Source organism: Bubalus bubalis, chromosome 12 (genome assembly GCF_019923935.1).
Source record: "Bubalus bubalis isolate 160015118507 breed Murrah chromosome 12, NDDB_SH_1, whole genome shotgun sequence".
Classification (NCBI taxonomy): Eukaryota; Metazoa; Chordata; class Mammalia; order Artiodactyla; family Bovidae; genus Bubalus; species Bubalus bubalis.
In genome coordinates, this window is record NC_059168.1 from 35,276,473 (window position 1) to 35,302,137 (window position 25,665).

Below are 25,665 nucleotides of genomic sequence, written 5' to 3' on the forward strand. Positions count from 1 at the left end.
TCAGCCTTCTTCACAGTCCAACTCTCACATCCATACATGACCACTGGAAAACCATAGCCTTGGCTAGACGGACCTTTGTTGGCAAAGTAATATCTCTACTTTTCAATAATGCTATCTAGGTTGGTCATAACTTTCCTTCCAAGGAGTAAGCGTCTTTTAATTTCATGGCTGCAATCACCATCTGCAATGATTTTGGAGCCCAAAATATAAAGTCTGACACTGTTTCCACTGTTTCCCCATCTATTTCCCATGAAGTGATGAGACCAGATGCCATGATCTTTGTTTTCTGAATGTTGAGCTTTAAGCCAACTTTTTCACTCTCCACTTTCACTTTCATCAAAAGGTTTTTAGTTCCTCTTCACTTTCTGCCATAAGGGTGGTGTCATCTGCATATCTGAGGTTATTGATATTTCTCCCGGCAATCTTGATTCCAGCTTGTGCTTCTTCCAGCCCGCTTCTTCCAGCCCAGCATTTCTCATGATGTACTCTGCATAGAAGTTAAATAAGCAGGGTGACAACAAACAGCCTTGATGTACTCATTTTCCTATTTGGAACCAGTCTGTTGTTCCATGTCCAGTTCTAACTGTAGCTTCCTGACCTGAAGATAGGTTTCTCAAGAGGCAGGTCAGGTGGTCTGGTATACCCAGCTCTTTCAGAATTTTCCACAGTTTATTGTGATCCACACAGTCAAAAGCTTTGGCATAGTCAATAAAGCAGAAGTAGATGTTTTTCTGGAACTCTCTTGCTTTTTCCATGATCCAGCAGATGTTGGCAATTTGATCTCTGGTTCCTCTGCCTTTTCTAAAACCAGCTTGAACATCTGGAAGTTCATGGTTCATGTATTGCTGAAGCCTGGCTTGGAGAATTTTGAGCATTACTTTACTAGCATGTGAGATGAGTGCAATTGTGCAGTAGTTTGAGCATCTTTGGCATTGCCTTTCTTTGGGATTGGAATGAAAACTGACCTTTTCCAGTCCTGTGGCCTCTGCTGAGTTTTCCAAATTTGCTGGCATATTGAGTGCAGTAAAGCTAAATCTTTGGCATATTAAGAAGTTTAATGTCTAAATCCAGAATTATATATATAAATGTTTATTGATGAGAAGAAAATGACCAAACTAGAAACAGCTATAAATCAGTGGCTCTGAAGCTCTGAGATTAGAATTGGGAACTCATGAAGCAGATTATATATCTGTTATAAGCATTCTTATAGCATTTAGTGTACATGAATATGTGTGTTGTGGGGGATGGTTTGTGATATGTGCATAACTCTCTCTTTAAAAGAAAAACTTTGTGAAAAGAAAGCTTTCATGGAGTACATCTTTTTTTATACCCACCAAAGGGAATAGTGAAGTCCACTATACAATATAGTGCAGTTGCTGCTAAGTTGCTTCAGTCATGTCTGACTCTGTGTGACCCCATAGATGGCAGCCCACCAGGCTCTGCCATCCCTGGGATTCTCCAGGCAAGAACACTGGAGTGGGTTGCCATTTCCTTCTCCAATGCATGAAAGGGAAAAGTGAAGGTGAAGCCGCTCAGTCGTGTCTGACTCTAAGCGACCCCATGGACTGCAGCCCACCAGGCTCCTCTGTCCATAGGATTTTCCAGGCAAGAGTACTGGAGTGGGGTGCCATTGCCTTCTAGTATATGCAAAATAGTGTACACAAAATAATATAGTCCAGTATACAATAGTATACAATATAGTGTATAAAACATTGCATACAATAGTATACAATATACAATAGTATACAAAATAGTGAAGTCCAGTATACAATAGTACACAAGAAAAAATATAATTCAAAAAAGTAAACAAGATCAAATAATAGGACAAAAATCATGTATCTGTCTCATGCTTACTTCTCTTCAAATACAGAGGCCATCAACCCCTTCCCAATTTTCCCTAAGATCTCCTAGAGAATCACTTCAGCCATGTGGGGACAAAGTCAAATCAAATCTATCCTCTGCTGTCACCTTCATACTTCTTCCCTCCTCCTGCCAAAAAAGAAAAAAATTTATAGACACAAATGAGACACTTTATATACTGGAATGGAATTTGTCTAGCCTCTGAAGCAGAAGATGTTAAATTTCTACAAAATTTCATTTTAGTGCTAGAAATTCAATTCCAGGCCATGATATCATTTATTGTACTTCCCTGGGCTGTTGAAGAATCGAAACAAAGGTGGCATTTTGTTTTCCCCTTAAATATGAAGGTTAAAAAAAGGAATTGGCAATTTTGCTATCCAAAAAGCAAGTCATAAAGGATATATTATACATCATAAGAAAACCTGTCAATCTATCTCACCTTTCATGATATTAAGATCAACCAATAAAGACTTCTTAAAAATTACATGCCAAAACACAGTATACAATAACAAAACTTTGATAAATTTTCTGTCATAAATTGGTAGACTAGAAAGTACCTTTTTATTACATTTGCTTGTCTAGAATAACTTCTGTACACAATAGAAATATAGTTACTATGTTTCTGTGTCAAAATCTCAGCTGAGGACCATAACTATGTTTGCCAAAACAATGTATAACACATAAAGCCAGTACATCTTTTATTCATAAGCAACCTTCTTCAAATAATATTGAAAGAAAAATATCTATGTTATTTTCAGACTAGGATACTAAGAGAGTAATGAATCTATTATGTCCTTGTAACAAAATTAGAGCTGTCAATATGCAGTGAAAGCTTGGTTCATAACAAAAGACCACAGAACATGTTTGTATCTGGCCTTGATACATGAGCAAAACATGATATGCATTGTCCTGTCTTAATCCACTCTATTACAACTGTCTCAGCAGTGCATTTTCCCCTGGGACATTTCCATTTGGTTCTCCTCTTTCTGAAGCACTGCCAATATTGTCGAACTATTTTGAAGGTTTCCCTCTATTACTTTCAAAGCCACCAAGTCAATGTGATCCAGAGCAATTTAGAAATGCCTCTAATCAACCTGGAAATGTTAGCCATGGAGTATGTTTCTGCAGTGATGAGTTCTCTTAAGATATCACACTTTATAAATGTTTAACTCACTAAGAAAAAGTCCTTTCCATAAGAGCTCTCTGAATAGATATCATCACAGGGAAGACAAGTGGCAAGAATTGACAGACACAAACACTATGCAAAGAGTCCAGGCAGCATGAGGAACCACCCATTCCTGAAGCTTTCAGTTGCTCATTTAGACACAAATTCTAAAATTGTTTGGAGTGGAAACATTGTTCTCAGTCTCTGGCTTGAAAAATGCCCACTAACTGCCTTCTAGCAACACAACTAGATCTTTTCTGGGACTTTCTGAGTAAAAGAACAAAATTTTCAGACATTCCAAAAATTACTTCTCTTTCTTATTTAGCAGTCACTCTTCTATAAACATGACATCCTCCCCACCTTCCATTACCATCATTTTATATGTATTTTGATTCAAACAGGCAGCTAATACCCGACAAATTATGCATCTGTGATCTGGAGACATGGGCTGTGGAACAGGCATTCCTTCAGGATTCAGGAAATGACCAACTGGGTCACACCACTATATTCTTACTCATAAAAACTAGAAACCAATTATATAGTTTCTTGTTTTTTCTGCAGCAAAGATCCTATCAGAATAATTGCACAGGGCTTCAATAGATTGTTTTTTTTTCCAGAAAAAATCTCTCTATCCCACCACTCAATCACTGAAGAAAACACTCTTAATTTGTTACTAGATAAGAAAGTGCAAGGGACTTTTAACTCATCAGATAAAAAGTTTAATATAGGCTATAGTTGCAGGCTCAGAAAACATGACAATATTCTTTAAGAGAGATTTATTACCTTTTTGAGTTACTTCCATTGATTTTTCATGGCTATATAGCTATGTTTCCTGCTGCACCACAACATCTATTTTCTATTTGGATACTTATATTTTCCATCTGCCTACTACTAACTCAAGTCTTTAATAAATTTTTAAATGGTTTTTAGGGTGATCTTAGTGGACCATGCCTCTGTTTCTTTCAAGTGATCTCCAGAGACAGAGGCCAAGGTTGGTTTCTCTACTTCTAACACAAATAGGAAAATAAATTGCAGGCTAAGCTGCAAACAATGTTAGATGTTGTACTTCTACCTCTAAAACAATGCAATAATATTGATACAGTTTATTTTTAATACCATTGAATAACTTGATTTCAATAGTTGGAGAATAGTGTACATGGATAAGGCAATGGCACCCCACTCCAGTACTCTTGCCTGGAAAATCCCATGGACAGAGGAGCCTGGTGGGCTGCAGTCCATGGGGTCCCAAAGAGTAGGACATGACCGAGCGACTTCACTTTCACTTTTCACTTTCATGCATTGGAGAAGGAAATGGCAACCCACTCCAGTGTTCTTCTTGCCTGGAAAATCCCAGGAACGGGGGAGCCTGGTGGGCTGCCGTCTATGGGGTCACACAGAGTCGGACACAACTGAAGCGACTTAGCAGCAGCAGCAGCAGTACATGGATAAAAACTGAATTTGTTAGACTTTTAAAAATTCTTTCTAATCTAAGGAAACGACAAACAAAGCTTAGAGAGTAGCACTAAGTAAGTGGTTATTAAATGCTACTGAATAGTGATTTCATCTGACATTTTTAATGAAATATTTGCTCATGAAAGAGAATAATTTTAGCTACTACAAAGCCTAATCCAAAGTTGAGACCACCTAAAATAAGAATGTAAAAATGTGTGCATGGTCACAGGATAATGACTGTTCGTGTGAAAAGAGATGACCTGAAAACCCTGTGAGAAGTGCCTATTTAATTGACAAGGGAAAATAAAATGATCATATTTAGCAACAATTGTCCAAAGAGACCTTAGTACTTATCTCACTGACTCTTACACAGAAAATACTATGCCCATCCCTCCGAAACTGACTGTGGTCACTGGTTCTGTTTTAAAACTTTCCAAGAAAAAGGAGGTTACTCCCTGCCATTAGTCCCTCCAATTTGGGCAACTGAATTCTTTTTCACCCCAAATATATATGCAATGAGTTGACTGCATTTATTTTACTTTTGATCTCTAAAGAGTTACAGTTAACTAAGTGCCATGACACATTTTCATTTGCACTCTTAAGTCAGCCAGTCTCTTGGATCTAATTTTAGAAACTAGCTTGAAAGTTTGCCTTGTTCTCCATGTTATTTTAGGCCAATATTAAAATAAATTTACAATATACTTTTATTGTGAAATGTTTTAAACACACAGAAAAACCTAAAACAATAAATGCTTACACACCAACTAACTTTTCACAGTTTTCATGTTTGGCCATGTTTATTTTAAATATTAAAACAAAGCAAATCAGAACAAAGTAAATCAAACAACAACCAACAATTTCACAACATGGTTGAATCATCCTGTGTGATCCTCCCAAAACCTAACTCCTTTCCTTTTTCCCAAGAACTTACCACCATACTGAATTTGCCTCAAATCACTTCTCTGCATTTTATAGTTTTGCTCACTGCTCATATGTACATATCCTATAAACAATATAGAAATATTTAATATTTTAAATTCTGCATAAATGATATCAGTCTCTCAGTAGACATATAGGTAGATAGGTAGGCAGATAGACAGATATACACACACAGTTGACCCTGGAACAACTGGGGTTTGAGCTGCACAGGTGCACCTTTATGTGGATTTTTGTCAATAATAAACACTGTGGTACTACACAATCTTGTGTTGGTTAAATCAAGGGGAATGAAACCACAGATATGGAGTCACCTTGGATACAGAGGGTCCTCTATAAGTTATATGGGGCTTCCCAGCTGCTGCTAGAGGTGAAGAATACACCTACCAATGCAGGCAGACATAACAGACTCAGGTTCAATCCCTGGGTCAGGAAGATCCCCTGGAGGAAGGCATGACAACCCACTCCAGTATTCTTGCCCAGAGAATTCCATGGACAGAGGAGCCTGGTGGGCCATGGCCCATAGGGTCTCAAAGAGTCAGACATGACTGAAGTGACTTAGCACACACTACAAGTTATATGCAGATAATTTTCCACAGCTCAGAGGATTGGCAGCCTATGTTGTTCAAGAGTCAACTAAACATATGTCATATTCTAAAGCTTGCTTTATTCTATTTAACTTCTGAGATTTGTCTGGGTTGATACATACAGCTCCAGTCAATTTATTTTAACTTCTGAATAACCAAAATAAAAAATTAAATACTGCAAAAATGTGTGTGCTTGAGCACATGTGAAAGAGTTTCTCTAGGGTATAAACCTTAACATTAAATTACTTGGCTATAGTATAAAGGAGCACTGTAAGGGGATTAAACCAATTTAGACACACACCAAGAGCCTACTCCTCCACTATCTTGACAACAGTTGGTATTTTAAGACTTGATACTTTATGCTAATCTGATGGGAATTCTATTTCATTGTTGTTTTATTTGCATTTCTCTAATTACCAAAAGGCTAAAGTGCCTTTGCTTATAGTGTTTGAGCATCTAGCTTTCTTTGTCCATGAATTGCTTTTTTGTATACTTTTTTTTTTTCTCCTGAGTTACTGGTATCTCTTTTTTTTAACTTTATATATTCTGACATAAATCATTCAAGTCTCTCTAACATGTGACTTTTATTTATAGCTATACAGATATTTTTATAGCACTAATGCAATCAAATTTGTGAATATTATTCTTTATGGTTTGTGCCTACTGTGTCCAGTCTAAACAAATTTCCCTCTTTCCAGAGGGTCATAAAAATAACATACATTTTGTTTTAAAAGTTTTAAAATTCTGGCTTCCACATTTCTGTTTTTCATCTTCCTGGCTCATATCCTTGTGTCTATGGATAAAACGATGTTATTTTTTATCCACAGAGATAAGATTTGTCCCAGCACCATTTATTAACTGCTCTAGTCTTTTCCCCTTGATTTATAATGGCATCTCTGTCATTTGTCATATTTTGTATTTTAATGGTTCATTTCAGGATTCTCTGTTCTTTTCCATCATTCGATATACTCTCTGAAATAATGCCACATTTCCCCCCACACTATTTTAATCGCCCTAATTTATAATTAGCCTTGGTGTCTTGTAGGGAAGCACTACTACCATGTGCCTCTCTGCAATGGTTAATTTTTTGTGTCAACTTGACTGGGCCAAGAGGTGACCAGATTAAACATTATTTCTGCTGTGTCTAGGAGAGTGTTTCACAACGAGATAAGGATCTGAGTCGATGGATTTACTAAAGTAGTTCACCTCCCCAGGGTGAGTAGGTACCATCCAATCTGCTGAGGGCCTGAATAGAACAAAAGATAGAGGAAAAAGAAATTTGCCCCTTACTTACTTCTTGTCTGCCTGTTTGAACTAAAATATGAGTCTCATCCCCACTGGACTGGAATTTATACCATCAACTCCCCTGATTCTCAGGCCTTTGAACTTGTACTGAAATTGAACCACCAGCTTTCCTGTGTCTCCAGCTTGCACGTGGCAGATCATGGGATTTCTCAGCCTCCATAATTGCGTAACCCAATTCCTTATAACAAATCTCTTCCTGTGATTACATCCTATTGGTTCTGTTTCTCTGGAGAACTCTAATACACTTCTCTTCAAAACTGCCTTAATTATACTTGACTTTATGCTCTTCAACGAACATTTTAGTGATCAGTTTGCACAGGAAAGTTCCTATTAGGATTTAAATAGAAGCTGAATTAAATGTATAGATTAAGTGATATTTTTCACATTAAGTAACCACATACATGGCAATTTTATATCTTTCCATTTAATCAGATTTTTAAAACCTTCTTCAATAGTATCTTATATTTTTCTCAATAAGATCCTTAAGCACTTTTGTTAAATTTATTCCTGGTTATTTAGTTTTTAGCTCTATGGGCACTTGAAAAAAATATATATCTTTACAAATGGCATGTATAATTTTAAATACATTTTAGATCAGGCTCACTAGTTTTCTTATTTAAACATTCTAAATCCTTCTAAAAATTTTCCCCTCAGCTTCAAAGAGGTGTGATTAAATCTCCCACTATGACTGTATATTTTTCAAATTTGCCTGTGTTCTGTCCATGAGGACCAGAACTTTTGGCTCTGCATTCACTTTTCCTCTCCAGTAACCAGAATGGTGCCAAGTATATAACTTTTTCATATTCTTGGTGGATTAATTTTGATTAATATATAGTAACTCTATTTAGTCCTATACATGATTTTTGCCTTAAATTTTATCTTTTCTAACATTAATTTTGACACAGCAGCTTTCTTTTAGTTCACATTTGTCTGATAAATTCTTTTCTATCCCTTTATGTTCAAATATCCGGCATGGTTTTTCTCTAGGTCTTTCTGTTGTTAGTACCATCATGTTGTTGTTGTTCAGTCACCCAGTCATGTCTGACTGTTTGCGACACCGTGGACTGCAGCATGGCAAGACTCCCTGTCCCTCACCATCTCCCGAAGTTTGCCCAAGCTCATGTCCATTGCACGGTGATGCCATCCAGCCGTCTCATCCTCTGATGCCCTCTTCTCCTTCTGCTCTCAATCTTTCCCAGCATCAGGGACTTTTCCAATGAGTTGGCTATTCACATCAGGAGACCAAAAGGCTAGAACTTCAGCTTCAGCATCAGTCCTTCCAGTAAGTATTCAGGGTTGATTTCCTTAAGATTGACTGGTTTGAACTGCTTGTGGTCCAAGGGACTTTCAGAAGTCCTCTCCAGCACCACAGTTCGAAGTCATCAATTCTTTGGTGCTCTGCCTTCTTCATGGTCCAGGTCTCACAACTGTATGTGACCACTGGGAAGACCAAGCCGTGACTATATGGACCTTTGTCGGCAGTGTGATGTCTCTGCTTTTCAACACACTGTCTAGGTTTGTTACAGATTTCCTGCCAAGAAGCAATCATCTTCTGATTTCATGGCTGCAGTCACCATCTGCAGTGATTTTAGAGCCCAAGAAGAAGAAATCTGTCACAACTTCTACCTCTTCTCCTTCTATTTGCAATAAAGTAATGGGGCCAGGTGCCATGATCTTAGTTTTTTTAAATATTTACTTTAAAGCTGGCTTTTTCATTCTCTTCCTTCACCCTCATTAAGAGGGCCTTTACTTTCTCTTCTCTTTCTGTCATTAGACTGGTATCATCCACATATCTGAGGTTCTTGATGTTTCTCCTGCCTATCTTGATTCTTGCTTGTAACTCATCCAGCTCAGCATTTCTCATGATGTGCTCAGTGTATAGGTTAAACAAATAGGGTGACAGCAGACTGCCCAATCGTACTCCTTTCTCAATCCTGAACCAATCAGTTGTTCCATACAGGGTCCTCACTATTGTTTCTTGACACACATACAGTTTTCTCAGGAGACAGGCAAGACAATCTGGTATTCAGTTCCATTCAGTCACTCAGTCGTGTCCAACTCTTGAGCCCTCATGGACGGCAGCTCGCCAGGCCTCCCTGTGCATCACCAACTCCTGGAGATTACTCAAACTCAAGTCCATTGAGTCAGTGATGCCATCCAACCAATTGTCCTCTGTTGTCCCCTTCTCCTCTCACCTTCAATCTTTCCCAGCACCACCGTCTTTTCAAATAAGTCAGTTCTTCGCATCAGGTGGCCAAAATATTGGAGTTTCAGCTTCATCATCAGTCCTTCCAATGAATATCAGGACTGATTTCCTTTAAGACACACTGGTTGGGCCTCTTTGCTGTCCAAAGGGCTCTCAAGAGTCTTCTCCAACACCACATTTCAAAAGCATCATTTCTTTGGCACTCAGCTTTCTGTATAGTCCAACTCTCACATCCATATATGACTACTGGAAAAACCATAGCTTTGACTAGACAGACATTTGCTGGCAAAGTAATGTCTGCTTTTGAATATGCTGTCTAGGTTGGTCATAACCTTTCTGCCAAGGAGTAAGCATCTTTTAATTTTATGGCTGAAGTTACCTCCTGCAGTCATTTTCAGTTCAGTTCAGTTCAGTTCAGTCGCTCAGTCGTGTCCGACTCTTTGCGACCCCATGAATCACAGCACGCCAGGCCTCCCTGTCTATCACCAACTCCCGGAGTTCACCCAGACTCACATCCATCGAGTCAGTGATGCCATCCAGCCATCTCATCCTCTGTCGTCCCCTTCTCCTCCTGCCCCCAATCCCTCCCAGCATCAGGGTCTTTTCCAATGAGTCAACTCTTCGCATGAGGTGGCCCAAGTATTGGAGTTTCAGCTCTAGCATCAGTCCTTCCAAAGAAATCCCAGGGCTGATCTCCTTCAGAATGGACTGGTTGGATCTCCTTGCAGTCCAAGGGACTCTCAAGAGTCTTCTCCAACACCACAGTTCAAAAGCATCAATTCTTCAGTGCTCACCCTTCACAGTCCAACTCTCACATCCATACATGACCACTGGAAAAACCATAGCCTTGACTAGACGGACCTTTTTTGGCAAAGTAATGTCTCTGCTTTTGAACATGCTATCTAGGTTGGTCATAACTTTCCTTCCAAGGAGTAAGCATCTTTTAATTTCATGGCTGCAATCACCATCTGCAGTGATTTTGGAGCCCCAAAAAATAAAGTCTGACAGTGTTTCCACTGTTTCCCCATCTATTTCCCATGAAGTGATGGGACCGGATGCCATGATCTTAGTTTTCTGAATGTTGAGCTTTAAGCCAACTTTTTCACTCTCCACTTTCACTTTCATCAAGAGGCTTTTTAGTTCCTCTTCATTTTCTGCCATAAGGGTGGTGTCATCTGCATATCTGAGGTTATTGATATTTCTCCCGGCAATCTTGATTTCAGCTTGTGTTTCTTCCAGTCCAGCGTTTCTCATGATGTACTCTGCATATAAGTTAAATAAGCAGGGTGACAATATACAGCCTTGATGTACTGCTTTTCCTATTTGGAACCAGTCTGTTGTTCCATGTCCAGTTCTAACTGTTGCTTCCTGACCTGCATACAGATTTCTCAAGAGGCAGATAAGTGATTTGATTTAGGTCATACCTGAATGGTCTAGTGGTTTCCCTTACTTTCTTCAGTTTAAGTCTGAATTTGGCAATAAGAAGTTCATGATCTGAGCCACAGTGAGCTCCTAGTCTTGTTTTTGCTGACTGTATAGAGCTTCTCCATCTTTGGCTGCAAGGAATGTAATCAATCTGATTTCTGTATTGACCATCTGCTGATGCCCATGTGTAGAGTTTTCTCTTGTGCTGTTGGAAGAAGATGTTTGCTCTGACCAGTGTGTTCACTTGGCAAAACTCTATTAGTCTTTGCCCTGCTTCATTCTGTACTCTAAGGCCAAATTTTCCTGTTATTCCAGGTATTTCTTGACTTCCTACTTTTGCATTCCAGTCCCTTATGATGAAATGGACATCTTTTGGGGGTGTTAGTTCTAGAAAGTCTGGTAAGTCTTCATAGAACCATTCAACTTCAGCTTCTTCAGCGTTACTGGTCACAGCATAGACTTGGATTACCGTGATATTGAATGGTTTGCCTTGGAAATGAACAGAGATAATTTTGCATTTTCTGTTGACTATGATGGTTACTTCATTTCATCTAAGGGATTTTTGCCCACAGTAGTAGATACAATGGTCATCTGAGGTAAATTCACTCATTCCAGTCCATTTTAGTTCTCTGATTCCTAAAATTTAATGTTCACTCTTTTCATCTCCTGTTTGACCACTTCCAATTTGCCTTGATTCACGGACCTAACATTCCAGGGTCCTATGCAATACTGCTCTTCACAGCCTCACCTTGCTTCCATCACCAGTCACATCCACAACTGGGTGTTGTTTTTGCTTTGGCTCTGTCTCTTCATTCTTTCTGTAGTTATTTCTCCACCGATCCTCAGTAGCATATTGGGCAACTACCAACCCGGGGAGTTCATCTTTTAATGTCCTATTTTTTTGCCTTTTAATACTGTTAATGGGGATCTCAAGCCAAGAATACTGAAGTGGTTTGCCATTCCCTTCTCCAGTGGACCACATTTTTTTAAGAATTTTCCACTCTGACTTGCTGTCTTGGGTGGCCCTACATAGCAGGGCTCATAGTTTCATTGAGTTAGACAAGGCTGTGGTCCATGTGATCAGACTGGTTAGTTTTTTGTGATTGTGGTTTTCAGTCTGTCTGCCCTCTGATGGAGAAGGATAAGAGGCTTATGAAAGCTGCCTGATGGGAGAGACTGACTGAGGGGGAAACTGTTCTTGTTCTGATGGGCGGGGCCATGCTCAGTAAATCTTTAATCAAATTATCTGTTGAAGGGTGGGGCTGTGTTCAGTTCAGTTGAGTTCATTTCAGTCACTTAGTTGTGTCCGACTCTTTGAGACCCCATGAATCGCAGCACACCAGGCCTCCCTGTCCATCACCAACTCCTGGAGTTCACCCAAACTCATGTCCATCGAGTCAGTGATGCCATCCAGCCATCTCATCCTCTGTCGTCTCCTTCCCCTCCTGCCCCCAATCCCTCCCAGCATCAGGGTCTTTCCCAATGAGTCAACTCTTTGCATGAGGTGGCCAAAGTACTGGAGTTTCAGCTTTAGCATCATTCCTTCCAAAGAACACCCAGGACTGATCTCCTTTAGAATGGACTGGTTGGATCTCCTTGCAGTCCAAGGGGCTATGTTCCCTCCCTGTTATTTGACTTGAGGCCAAACTGTGATGGAGGTAATGAAGATGATGGTGACCTCCTTCAAAAGGTCCCATGCAGGCACTGCTACCCCAATACTTCCAACCCTGCAGCAGGCCACTGCCAACCCACACCTCTGCCAGAGACTCCTGGACACTCATGGGCAAGTCTGAGTCAGTCTCTTGTGGGGTCACTGTTCCTTTCTCCTGGGTCCTGGTGTGGGCAAGGTTCTGTTTGTGCCCTCCCAGAGTCTGCTTCCCCAGTCCTGTGTAAATTCTTACAGCTCTATGGTGGGATAATGGTGACCATCTCCAAGAGGGCTTATGCCATACCCAGGTCTACTGCACCCAGAGCCCCTGCCCCCGCAGTAGTCCACTGCTGACTTGTACCTCCTCAGTTCAGTTCAGTTCAGTCGCTCAGTCGTGTCCGACTCTTTGTGACCCCATGAATTGCAGCACACCAGGCCTCCCTGTCCATCACAATTCCCAGAGTTCACTCAGACTCACATCCATCAAGTCAGTGATGCCATCCAGCCATCTCATCCTCTGTCGTCCCCTTCTCCTCCTGCCCCCAATCCCTCCCAGCATCAGAGTCTTTTCCAATGAGTCAACTCTTCGCATGAGGTGGCCAAAGTACTGCGGTTTCAGCTTTAGCATCATTCCTTCCAAAGAAATCCCAGGGCTGATCTCCTTCAGAATGGACTGGTTGGATCTCCTTGCAGTCCAAGAGACTCTCAACAGGCTTCTCCAACACCACAGTTCAAAAGCATCAATTCTTCAGTGCTCAAGTTTTCTTCACAGTCCAACTCTCACATCCATACATGACCACTGGAAAAACCATAGCCTTGACTAGATGGACCTTTGTTGATAAAGTAATGTCTCTGCTTTTGAATATACTATCTAGGTTAGTCATAACTTTCCTTCCAAGGAGTAAATGTCTTTTAATTTCATGGCTGCAATCACCATCTGCAAAAAAAAAAATAAAGTCTGACACTGTTTCCACTGTTTCCCCATCTATTTCCCATGAAGTGATGGAACCAGATGCCATGATCTTAGTTTTCTGAATGTTGAGCTTTAAGCCAACTTTTTCACTCTCCTCTTTCACTTTCATCAAGAGGCTTTTTAGTTCCTCTTCACTTTCTGCCATAAGGGTGGTGTCTTCTGCATATCTGAGGTTATTGATATTTCTCCCAGCAATCTTGATTCCAGCTAGTGTTTCTTCCAGCCCAGTGTTTCTCATAATGTACTCTGCATCTAAGTTGAATTGACACCCAAACACAGTTCTGTCTCAATCTGTGTGGGGTCTCTGTGTCCTGTTGTGCACAAGGTATTTTTGAGCCCTCCGAGTGTCTCTGGTGGGTATGGGGTTTGATTCTAAACGTGATATCGACCCTTCTACCATCTTGTTGGGGCTTCCCTTTGCCCTTAGACTAAGGATATCTCCTCAACATCACTCCAGCACTGTGCAGCCACTGCTCCATCTTGCTGGGGCTTTTCTGCCCTTGGATGTGGGGTATCACCACACAGTTGCTCCAGCCCCATGTAGCCGCCACTCCAGTGGTGGTATACCTATCTCTTTAAGAGCTTTCCACAGTTTGTTATGATCCACACAGTCAGAGGCTTTAGTGTAGTCAATTAAACAGAGGTAGCTTTTTTTTTTTTTTTTTTTTGGAATTCCCTTACTTTCTCTGTGATAGAGGGAAAGTTGGCAATTTTTATCTTTGGCTCCCCTATCTTTTCTAAACCCAGCACTTAGACATCTGGAGGTTCTCAGTTCACATGATGCTAAATAAAGCCTAGCATGCAAGACTTTAAGCATGACCTTACTAGCATGGAAGATGAGTGCCACTGCCTAATGGTTTGAACAGTCTTTAGTACTGCCCTTCTTAGGAACTGGGATGAGGATTGACCTTTTCCAGTCCTGTGGCCACTACTGGGTCTTCCAGATTTGCTGACATACTGAATGCAACACTTTGATATCATCTTTTAGGGTTTTGAATAGCTCGAATGGAATCCCACCACATCCACTAGCTTTACTGACAGCAGTGCTTCCTAAGGCTCTCTTGACTTCACACTCCAGAATATCTGGCTCTGGGTGATTGACCACTCAATCTTGGTTATCCAGTTCATTGACATTTTTTTGCACAATTCTTCCATGTATTCTTTCCATCTCTTCTTGGTCTCTTCTGCTTCTACTAGGTCTCTATCATTTGTCTTTTATTGTCCCCATCTTTGAGCCAAATGTTCCCTTGATATTTCTAATTTTCCCAAAGAGATCTCTAGTCTTTCCCCTTCAGTTGTTTTCCCCTATTTTTATGCATTGTTCATTGAAGAAGGCATGCTTGTCTCTTGCTTTTCTTTGGAACTCTGTATTTAGTTGGGTGTACCTTTCCCATTCTCCCATGCTTTTCACTTCTCCTCTTTCTTCAGCTATTTGTAAAGCCTCCTCAGATAACCACTTTGCCTTCTTGCTTTTCTTTTTCTTTGGGATGGTTTATTTGCTGCCTCCTTTACAATTTTACGGACCTCCATCCATAGTTCAGGTACACTGTTTACTAGATCTAATCCCTTGAATCTATTCATTACCTCCACTGCATATTGATAGCAGATTTGATTTAAGCCACACCTGGCTGGTCTAGTGGTGTTCCCTGCTTTCTTTAGTGTAAGCCTGAATTTTGCTATGAGAAGCTGATGATTTGAGCCACAATCAGCTCCAGGTCTTATTTTTGCTGTCTGTATACAGTTTCTCCATCTTTGGTCACAAAGAATGTAATCAATTTGATTTCAGTACTGACCATTTGGTGATGTCCATGTGTAAAGTTATCTCTTGTGCTGTTGAAAAAGGGTGTTTGCTATGACCAGTGCATTCTCTTGGCAGAATTCAGTTAGCCTTTGCCCAGCTTCATTTTGTACTCCAAGTATCATCATAAGGCAGGATATTGAATATATGATAATGTATTGAGATTTATCACACTGACTTCTATCATCCTAATTTTCTTCTATGTATTAACCTGTCTTTTGGTTTTATTTTCCCTTTTTATTTCCTTTATTGGAATTACTAAAGTATTATATTTTCCCTTTGCTGGTGTGTGTCATAGATTATATATCTATTCTTTCAATAATTAACATTTTTAATTTTTTATTGTGGTTTAAAAAAAAAAACAGTGAAATTGACCATCTTAACTATTTTAGATGTACATAGTTCAGTGGTATAAAACACATTCACATTGTTAGGCAACCACTACCACCATGCATCTCCAGAATTACTTTGCCTTGCAAAACTGCAACTCTATACCTGTTAAACCATAGCCGTCCATCCTCTCTCATTCCAGCCCCTGGCAACCACCATTCTGCTTTCTGTCTTTGTGAATTTGACTACTCTAGGCAATTCTTATAGTATTTATCATTTTGTGATTGGCTTATTTCCTTTAGCCAATCTATCTTCAAGGTTCATCTTGAAGGTAAACTATCTTCAAGATTCATCCATGTTGTAGCATGTGTCAGAATTTATTTCCTTTTTATTTTTTTATTTTTTTTCCACTGACTATATATCCCACATTTTGCTTATCCATTCATCTGTAAATGAACATTTGAATTGTGTCTACCTTTTATTCATTGTACATAATGCTGTTATGACTTTGAGTGTGCAAATATATCTAAGACTCTCTTTTAATTTTTTTTTAGATATATACCCAGAAGTGGAATCACTAGATCACATGGCTAGTCTATTTTTAATTTGTGAAGGAACCTCCACACTGTTTTACATAGCAGCTGCACCAGCTAATGTTCCCACCAAAAGGGCACAAGTGTCCCAATTTCTAAATGTCCTTTCCAACTGTTGATTTTTTTTTTAATAGTAGCCCTAGGTGTAACTGTCCTTATATTTGTAACACATTGAACTATAAATTATTATAACAAAGCAAAGGTTATGCTAAATTTCCATCTCATCCCAAATATGTCTCAAATATGAAGTTCCATTACCCACTGAAAATTATCCTCCTGTCTCTAATTCTTGTGGTTTACATTTGTCTTTTTAAATGTTGTTTTGTAGTCAGTACACATTTTACATGGTTTTAATGTCTGCACTAAAAACTTTTCTCCTAAAATATTTAATAATTTTTAACATTTAAAAACTCAACTTATATAGGCCTAGGGGAAAAACTCCTGATTGCTAAACAGTTTTAGGCTGGATATCATCTGATTGCAGCACTTACAAACCACTGTTCTACTATTTTCTAGTATATACTTGTGTAGAGAAGTCAGCTCTCCACTGAAGTGTTATTCCTTTGAGGGAAACCTATCTTGTCTTACTGGATTGTCAGATGTTCTGTTGACATTCAAATACCTGTATTATTTCATCTCTTATATCATTTACTATAAAAAAGGTTTGAGCTAGTTACTTCTAGTGAATTCAGTGATCAGTCACTTAAAAAGAAAAACAGTATGGCAAATATTGTATCTAAGACAGGAATTCTGCAAGGCCTTTTGTCTAACATCTCTTCCATTTTCTGCAATTCTTGAAAATAAGCAATGGTGGCTAATTAGTAAAATTAGCAAGAGAGTCTCTCCTTATTGTTTATATACTATAGTCTCACAATAATCTTCCAAGTTGTAGATTTGTTTTATTCATTCTATCAGTCTCAAGATTCAGGGATTTAATTCTGGAAATTTGTACATTTTATCTCTTCAAATATTTATGTTCTATAGTTCTTGCAATTCTCCTGTAAAGCTCCTTTAGGTCTATGTTGGAACTTTTAAGTCTCCCTTTTATATCTACTCACTACTCATTCATATTCTTTGTCTCAGTGTGCTAGTTTGAGTGAATTTCTTACCATCATGTTCTGGTTCAAAAACTCACTCACCAGGTATAATCTAGAGTTCATCTAATTTGTTCCATTTAAAAATATTTTAATGACTACATATTTCATTATTAACATTCCTTTTACATAACCATCTGTCCTTCCTTGATTTATGCTTACATATTTTATAACATTATGCTTTTTCATAAAAAATTGTCTTAAGTATTCTAGACACATATTTAAAATCCCTTGTGCTATGGTTACTATGGTTAGTTTCTTTGGGAATAAATCCATGTTTTGAGTGTTGATGGGCTGTCTTTTGCGATTACAATTACTTATGCATATCTGAATTTTGGTTTGAGTGCCCATTTTGAATATTTAGTTTTTGTTCCTGTTATTATTTTGTCTTCCCATCCTTCTCTGTGTTCTTCCTCCACATGGAAAGGTTTTGCAGTTGTCACTTTCCAAGCCCTCAGGACTCTAACGGAAATTGAGGACTCGTGCCCATTGTGGTGGTGATAAAATCACAGATCCAATTAGTGGTCCAGAGCACAGCTTAGTCCAGACCTGGTTGGGAGATTATAGAGGATCATGCAAATCTCTATTTCAGCTGCTTGCTTACATCCAATACCTCATATAATGGCAAGGTTTTATTTTTCTCTCAGTTTACTTTCATAAGCTTCTTGAGCAGTCCCTGGATACAATCGAGGAGTCTTCTTCAGGGTCCCATCCCCCATGAAGTACTTGGGGGGATTTCTTCTGTCCCTAAAGGGTCGAATGAAACCACAACTTTATGCTGAGGTCAAGGGCCAGAAATTGTGTAGTCCATCTACAGTTATCATTTTTTTTGTTTTCCATCTGAGTCAGATCCATGGAGATTCTTTTTCTTTGTTTATGATTTAGTTTTGTTTTGTATTTTAGCATAGCAGTGTAATTTTTATTTTGCCTTGTCATAGTTTATCTATGTGTTTGAAGCAGAGAATATGAATTACAGCATTAACTCATGGTCCTATCTTGACCAGAAATCCATATTATGATAATTTTAAAGGTGACCCCACCCTCCTACCTATTATATTTTTCTAAGTTTTATATGCATGTAAAATTCCTTGAATAAAGTTATGTTGCCAGTTACAAATTTCCCAAACTAGGATATTGTCATACTCATATTTATTATACTTGTTACTGAAAACATTATAAAAAAACTGTCACATGTTCTGCTGAGATTCAAATACCTGTATTATTCAAATACTTGTATCATTTACTATAAAAGGAAAAGTTTGACCTAGTTACTCTTAGTGAATTCAATGATCAGTTTTATAAAATTTGTTTGGGGGAGATACCAACTTTATTAGTCTACTTAAAAAGGAAAACAGTATGGCAAATACTATATCTAAGCCAGGAATTCTGCAAGGCCCTGTTTGCTAGCATCTCTCCATTTTCTGCAATTCTTGAAAATTAAAAACAGTGGCTACTTTTCCACCTCTGCATCTTTGTTCAACCTCCATCCCAAAAGTATTCCCTTAGTTCTGAAGAACTGACTTGATTCAAAAGAGAAAGTAACCCACAGTTATCTGGCTTGAGCTTCCATTTTCCCTTACTTATGTTTCCTTACACTCTACTTGTCAGTTTGTAATTTATTTTCCTTGATAAAGAAGAACAAAGGATAACAGAGACTGAGTAGTTAAGCTTTCTAACATTTCTACAGGGCTTCTCTGGTGACTAAATGGTAAAGAATCTGCCTGCCAATGCAGGAGCCATGAGTTTGATCCTGGGTCGGGAAGATTCCCTGGAAAAGGAAATGGAAACCCACTCCAGTATTCTTGCCTGGGAAATCCCATGGACTGAGGAGCCTGGAGGGTTACATCCATGGAGTCGCAAAAGAGTTAGACAGGACTTAGAGACTAAACAACAAAACATCTCTGCACAGTAGAACATTTTCCTCCAGTGATATCCTTATTCTTTCCTTAATTTCCTATCTTGTTTCCACGAGATTCAAAGTATCCTAATAATACCTCTGAAATGTTATCCCTTTTATGTATTTTATGGCTATATTTTCATAAACATGTGCTCCCTCAAAACTTCTAATAGTTTTAAAGTAGTTAGTTTATATTTATAGAGAATGGCTTATCTCTTTATTAAATATTTGAGCTTTGGATTTTAAAAACATCTTTAACAGCGTGATCAAATGACTAAAGTCTCTGATTTCAAATACATGATCCTTTGATGATATCAAGGGTATCTATCTGGTAGTAGTAATAACCATATCAATATCTAACTTTATGAGCACTCATCATGTATCAGTGAATTTCACCAAACACTTTACATGAATTATCTCATTAAATCCTTAAAATAGTCCTAAAGTAGCACACTGGATTAAATAATGTGCCCCCAAAATTCATGGCACCCCACTCCAGTACTCTTGCCTGGAAAATCCCATGGACAGAGGAGCCTGGTAGGCTGCAGTCCATGGGGTCGCGAAAAGTCGGACATGACTGAGCGACTTCACTTTCACTTTTCACTTTCGTGCATTGGAGAAGGAAATAGCAACCCACTCCAGTGTTCTTGCCTGGAGAATCCCAGGGATGGTGGAACCTGGTGGGCTGCCGTCTATGGGGTCGCACAGAGTCGGACACTACTGAAGCGACTTAGTAGCAGCAGCAGCAGCAGCCCCCAAAATTCATGCCTACCTTGAATCTCAGAATGTGATCTCTCAGAGTTCTGGGAGCAAGACAAAATTCAAGGCATTGGCAGTTTGATGCTCTATGAAGACTCCAGGGGAAGAAATCCTCTCACCTCTGGAAGCTTCCTAGCCAGGTTGATGGAAATCCTTGACCTCCTTGGCTTTTGGACTCCTCACTCCAGTGTCTGCCTTTGTTTGCATGTGACAACCTCTCTGTGTGTTTTCTCTTCTTATTAGGGTGCCAGTAATAGGATTAGGGCCCATCCTTATCTAGTGTGACCTCATCTTCAATAATTATGCCTGTAAAGCTCTATACAGTCAGCAAAGACAAGACCAGGAGCTGACTGTGGCTAATATCATGAACTTCTTATTGCCAAATTCAGACTTGCACTGAAGAAAGTAAGGAAAACCACTAGACAATTCAGGTATGACCTAAATCAAATCCCTTAGGACTATACAGTGGGAGTGACAAACAGCTTCAAGGAATTAGATCTGATAGACAGAGTGCCTGAAGAACTATGGACAGAAGTTCGTGACATTGTACACGGGGTAGTTATCAAGACCATCCCCAAGAAAAAGAATCGCAAAAAGGCAAAATAGGTGTCTGAGGAGGCCTTAAAAACAGGCCTCCTGTGAAAAGAAGACAAGTGAAAGGCAAAGGAGAAAAGGAAAGATATACCCATTTGAATGCAGAGTTCCAAAGAATAGGAAGGAGAGATAAGAAAGCCTTCCTCAGTGACCAATGAAAGGAAACAGAGGAAAAGATTAGAATGGGAGATACTAGAAACCTCTTAGCAGCAGCAGCAGAGATCTCTTGAAAAATTAGAGATAGCAAGGGAACATTTCATGCAAAGATGGGCACAATAAAGGACAGAAATGGTATGGACTTAAAAGAAGCAGACGATATTAAGAAGAGGTGGCAAGAATACACAGAAGAACTATACAAAAAAGATCTCCATGACCCAGATAATCATGATGGTATGATCACTCACCTAGAGCCAGACATCCTGGAGTCCAAAGTCAAGTGGGCCTTAGGAAGCATCACTGCAAACAAAACTAGTGGAGGTTATGGAATTCCAATTGAGTTATTTCAAATCTGAAAAGATGATGCTGTGAAAGTACTGCACTCAATATGCCAGCAAATTTGTAAAACTCAGCAGTGGCCACAGGACTGGAAAAGGTCAGTTTTCATTCCAATCCCAAAGAAAGGCAATGCCAAAGAATGCTCAAACTACCACACAATTGCACTCATCTCACATGCTAGCAAAGTAATGATCAAAATTCTCCAAGCCAGGCTTCAACACGATATGAACAATGAACTTCCAGATGTTCAAGCTGGATTTTGAAAAGATGGAAGAACCAGAGATCAAATTGCCAACATTCGTTGGATCATCGAAAAAGCAAGAGAGTTCCAGAAAAGCATCTTCTTCTGCTTTACTGACTACGCCAAAGCCTTTGACTGTATGGATCACAACAAATTGTGGAAAATTCTGAAAGATATTGAAATACCAGGCCACCTGATCTACCTCCTGAGAAACCTGTATGCAGGTCAAGAAGCAACAGCTAGAACTGGACATGGAACAATAGACTGGTTCCAACCAGGAAAGGAGTAAGTCAAGGCTGTATACTGTCACCCTGCTTATTTAACTTATATGCAGAGAACATCATGAGAAAGGCTGGGCTGGATAAAGCATAGGCTGGAATCAAGATTGCCGGGAGAAATATCAATAACCTGAGATATACAGATGACACCACCCTTATAGCAGAAAGTGAAGAACTAAAGAGCCTCTTGATGAAAGTGAAAGTGGAGAGTGAAAAAGTTGGCTTAAAGCTCAACATTCAGAAAACGAAGATCATGGCATCTGGTCCCATCACTTCATGGGAAATAGATGGGGAAACAGTGACAGACTTTATTTTTGGGGGCTCCAAAATCACTGCAGATGGTGACTGCAGCCTTGAAATTAAAAGATGCTTGCTCCTTGGAAGAAAAGATATGACCAACATACATAGCTTATTAAAAAGCAGAGACATCACTTGCCAACAAAGGTTCATCTAGTCAAAGCTATGGTTTTTCCAGTAGTCATATATGGATGTGAGAGTTGGACTATAAAGAAAGCTGAGCACCGAAGAATTGATGCTTTTGAACTGTCATGTTGGAGAAGACTCTTGAGAGTCCCTTGGAAAGCAAAAAGATCCAACCAGTCCATCCTAAAGGAAATCAGTCCTGAATATTCACTGGGAGGACTGATGCTGTAGCTGAAACTCCAATACTTTGGCCACCTGATGCAAAGAACTGACTCATTGGAAAAGACCCTGATGCTGGTAAAGACTGAAGGCAGGAGGCAAAGGGGACAACAGAGGATGAGATGGTTGGATGGCATCACCCACTCAATGGACATGAGTTTGAGTAAACTTCAGAAGTTGGTGATGGACAGGGAGGCCTGGCATACTGCAATCCATGGGGTCACAAAGAGTCAGACATGACTGAGCAACTGAAATGAACTGAACTGATGTTTGAGAAAGAGATATATGTGTATGAATGCATATGTATATACAAATATAAACACACATATACAAACACATGCATCCTTCAGATCACCATGAAGGTGTATAGATATGAGTGCTATGAAAGCTCAGAAGTAGACAAAGCATTGCAAGTTAGTTTCATCAATTATTTTTCTTACCAAGGAGGTAAAACTTGTATCTTAGGTTTTGATGGAATTAAATGAAGACAGTACAAATTGGAGTGCTGGGGATAGAGTGAATGAGCACATTAGAAGGTGGAATGTTGCAGCTGTTAAACCATTCTGTCTTAGCATAGAATCCAGAAGAGGATTAAAGCAAGGATAAGGTTGGGAATGCAGATGTAGGTGGCTGATGGAATATCACATACACTAGGACAGGAAGTGGGCCTTCATCATAACGGTGAAAATTGTAAAGTGAGTGTAAAAGCATTTGCTTTAATGAAATACTTAATGAAAATTCTCCATTTGGAAGATTAATCCAAAAACTATATAAAAATGTGACCTTTTGGGAAACAGTGTTAGTGGGAGAGAAACTTTTAGAGAACAAAGCAATAATCCAAGTATGAGGAAATAAAGGCTTAGATATGATTGGTAGCAAAGGAAAGAAAATGGTAAGATAAGATTCAAGAATATTGCAAGGAGATAAGAGGAATTAATTCCTGATTGACTTGGATAGTGGGGATATAAAGAGAAACGGAAAAAGGAGGCAGAAAGAATTAAACTGCTGTTCAATACTTAAAAATAAAGAGACGAAAATGAGATTAGAACAAATACTGTTATTTTAACAAATCCAATTTATCCATATCCATGATCATTATAATTATATTCTATCTTGAAAATGGATTGACTCAAATTTTTTCTACTACAACTGCTTTGATTACACACTGTAGTCTTTTTCCTACAAGTTATAGACCTTTGAAATTATAGCTAGATGTAATAATTTTGGAATTACAGTCCCAAATCATTACATTTGGAGTTGGATATAACCACATAACACATTTTTCTATGAAAATAATAGTAATAGCGTTAGCTAAACAAATAAAACTGTGTTGTTTTTTTTAAAGGCTACCTAGTCTACTGATAAATTTACCTAATTTATTTGTAATAAAAAATGAGACTGGCATTCACAATCTGCCTAGTCAACTGATCTTTAATGTGTATAACATGAAAAATCAAGAAAGCATTAACCAGATTTCAGAGAGAAAGTTTTAGGTAGTCAGCAAAATACAAGATGTCTTATATCATATAATGTTCCCTCTTTTCCAAAACCATGAAAAATAAAAAAAATCAGGTTCATTCAAATTCCAAGCACAGAGTTAACACATATAAAGTAAACTACAGTTTAATTGCAAATCTGCTCCAAAATTTTTAATTTTTTACAAAATTATGTCAATCGGTTCAGTTCAGTCACTCAGTCATGTCTGACTCTTTGCGACCCCATAAACTGCAGCACACCAGGCCTCCCTGTCCATCACCAACTCCCGGAGTTCACCCAAACTCCTGTCCATTGAGTCGGTAATGCCATCCAGCCATCTCATCCTCTGTCATCCCCTTCTCCTCCTGCCCCAATATCCTCCCAGCATCAGAGTCTTTTCCAATGAGTCAACACTTTGCATGAGGTGGCCAAAGTATTGGAGTTTCAGCTTTAGCACCAGTCCTTCCAAAGAACACCCAGGATTGATGTCCTTTAGAATGGACTGGTTGGATCTCCTTGCAGTCCAAGGGACTCTCAAGAGTCTTCTCCAACACCACAGTTCAAAAGCATCAATTCTTTGGCACTCAGCTTTCTTCACAGTCCAACTTTCACATCCATACATGACCATGGGAAAAACCATAGCCTTGACTAGATGGACCTTTGTTGGCAATGTCTCTGCTTTTGAATATGCTATCTAGGTTGGTCATACTTTCCTTCCAAGGAGTAAGCGTCTTTTAATTTCATGGCTGCAATCACTATCTGCAGTGATTTTGGAGCCCAAAAAGTAAAGTCTGACACAGTTTCCACTGTTTCCCCATCTATTTCCCATGAAGTGATGGGACAGGATGCCATGATCTTCATTTTCTGAATGTTGAGCTTTAAGCCAACTTTTTCACTCTCCTTTTTCACTTTCATCAAGAGGGTTTTTAGTTCCTCTTCACTTTCTTTCATAAGGGTGGTGTCATCTGCATATCTGAGGTTATTGATATTTCTCCCAGCAATCTTGATTCCAGCTTGTGCTTCCTCCAGCCCAGTGTTTCTCATGATGTACTCTGCATAGAAGTTAAATAAGCAGGGTGACAATACACAGCCTTGATGTACTCCTTTTCCTATTTGGAACCAGTCTGTTGTTCCATGTCCAGTTCTAACTGTTGCTTCCTGACCTGCATACAAATTTCTCAAGAGGCAGGTCAGGTGGTCTTGTATTCCCAGCTGTTTCAGAATTTTCCACAGTTTATTGTGGTCCACACAGTCAAAGGCTTTGGCATAGTCAAGAAGCCAGAAATAGATGTTTTTCTGGAACTCTCTTGCTTTTTCCATGATCCAGCAGATGTTGGCAATTTGATCTCTGGCTCCTCTGCCTTTTCTAAAATCAGCTTGAACATCTGGAAGTTCACGGTTCACGTATTGCTGAAGCCTGGCTTGGAGAATTTTGAGCATTAATTTAGTAGCGTGTGAGATGAGTGCAATTGTGTGGTAGTTTGAGCATTCTTTGGCATTGCCTTTCTTTGGGATTGGAATGAAGACTGACCTTTTCCAGTCCTGTGGCCACTGCTGAGTTTTCCAGTATTGTTGGCATATTGAGTGCAGCACTTCCACAGCATCATCTTTCAGGATTTGGAATAGCTCAACTGGTATTCCGTCACCTCCACTAGCTTTGTTTGTAGTGATGCTTTCTAAGGCCCACTTGACTTCACATTCCAGGATGTCTGGCTCTAGGTCAGTGATCACACAATCGTGATTATCTGGGTTGTGAAGATCTTTTTTGTACAGTTCTTCTGTGTATTCTTGCCACCTCTTCTTAATATCTTCTGCTTCTGTTAGGTCCATACCATTTCTGTTTTTTTCGAGCCCATCTTTGCATGAAGTGTTCCCTTGGCATCTCTAATTTTCTTGAAGAGGTCTCTAGTC

At 39.2% G+C, this 25,665-nt stretch overlaps 1 long non-coding RNA gene across 6 annotated transcripts in view; it reads right to left on the reverse strand.

Annotated features, from left to right (window-relative positions):
• The window catches only part of LOC112578050, a 503,599-nt gene that overhangs the window by 137,218 nt on the left and 340,716 nt on the right, over positions 1 to 25,665 (reverse strand). Inside the window, exon 6 of one of the 6 annotated variants that reach the window (XR_006543320.1) lies at positions 1,837 to 1,989. The exons of the other annotated variants lie outside the window; for them this stretch is intronic. This is a non-coding gene — a long non-coding RNA (uncharacterized LOC112578050). Of the gene's footprint in view, positions 1 to 1,836; positions 1,990 to 25,665 lie in introns of those variants that run through there. 6 annotated transcript variants of the gene reach the window in all.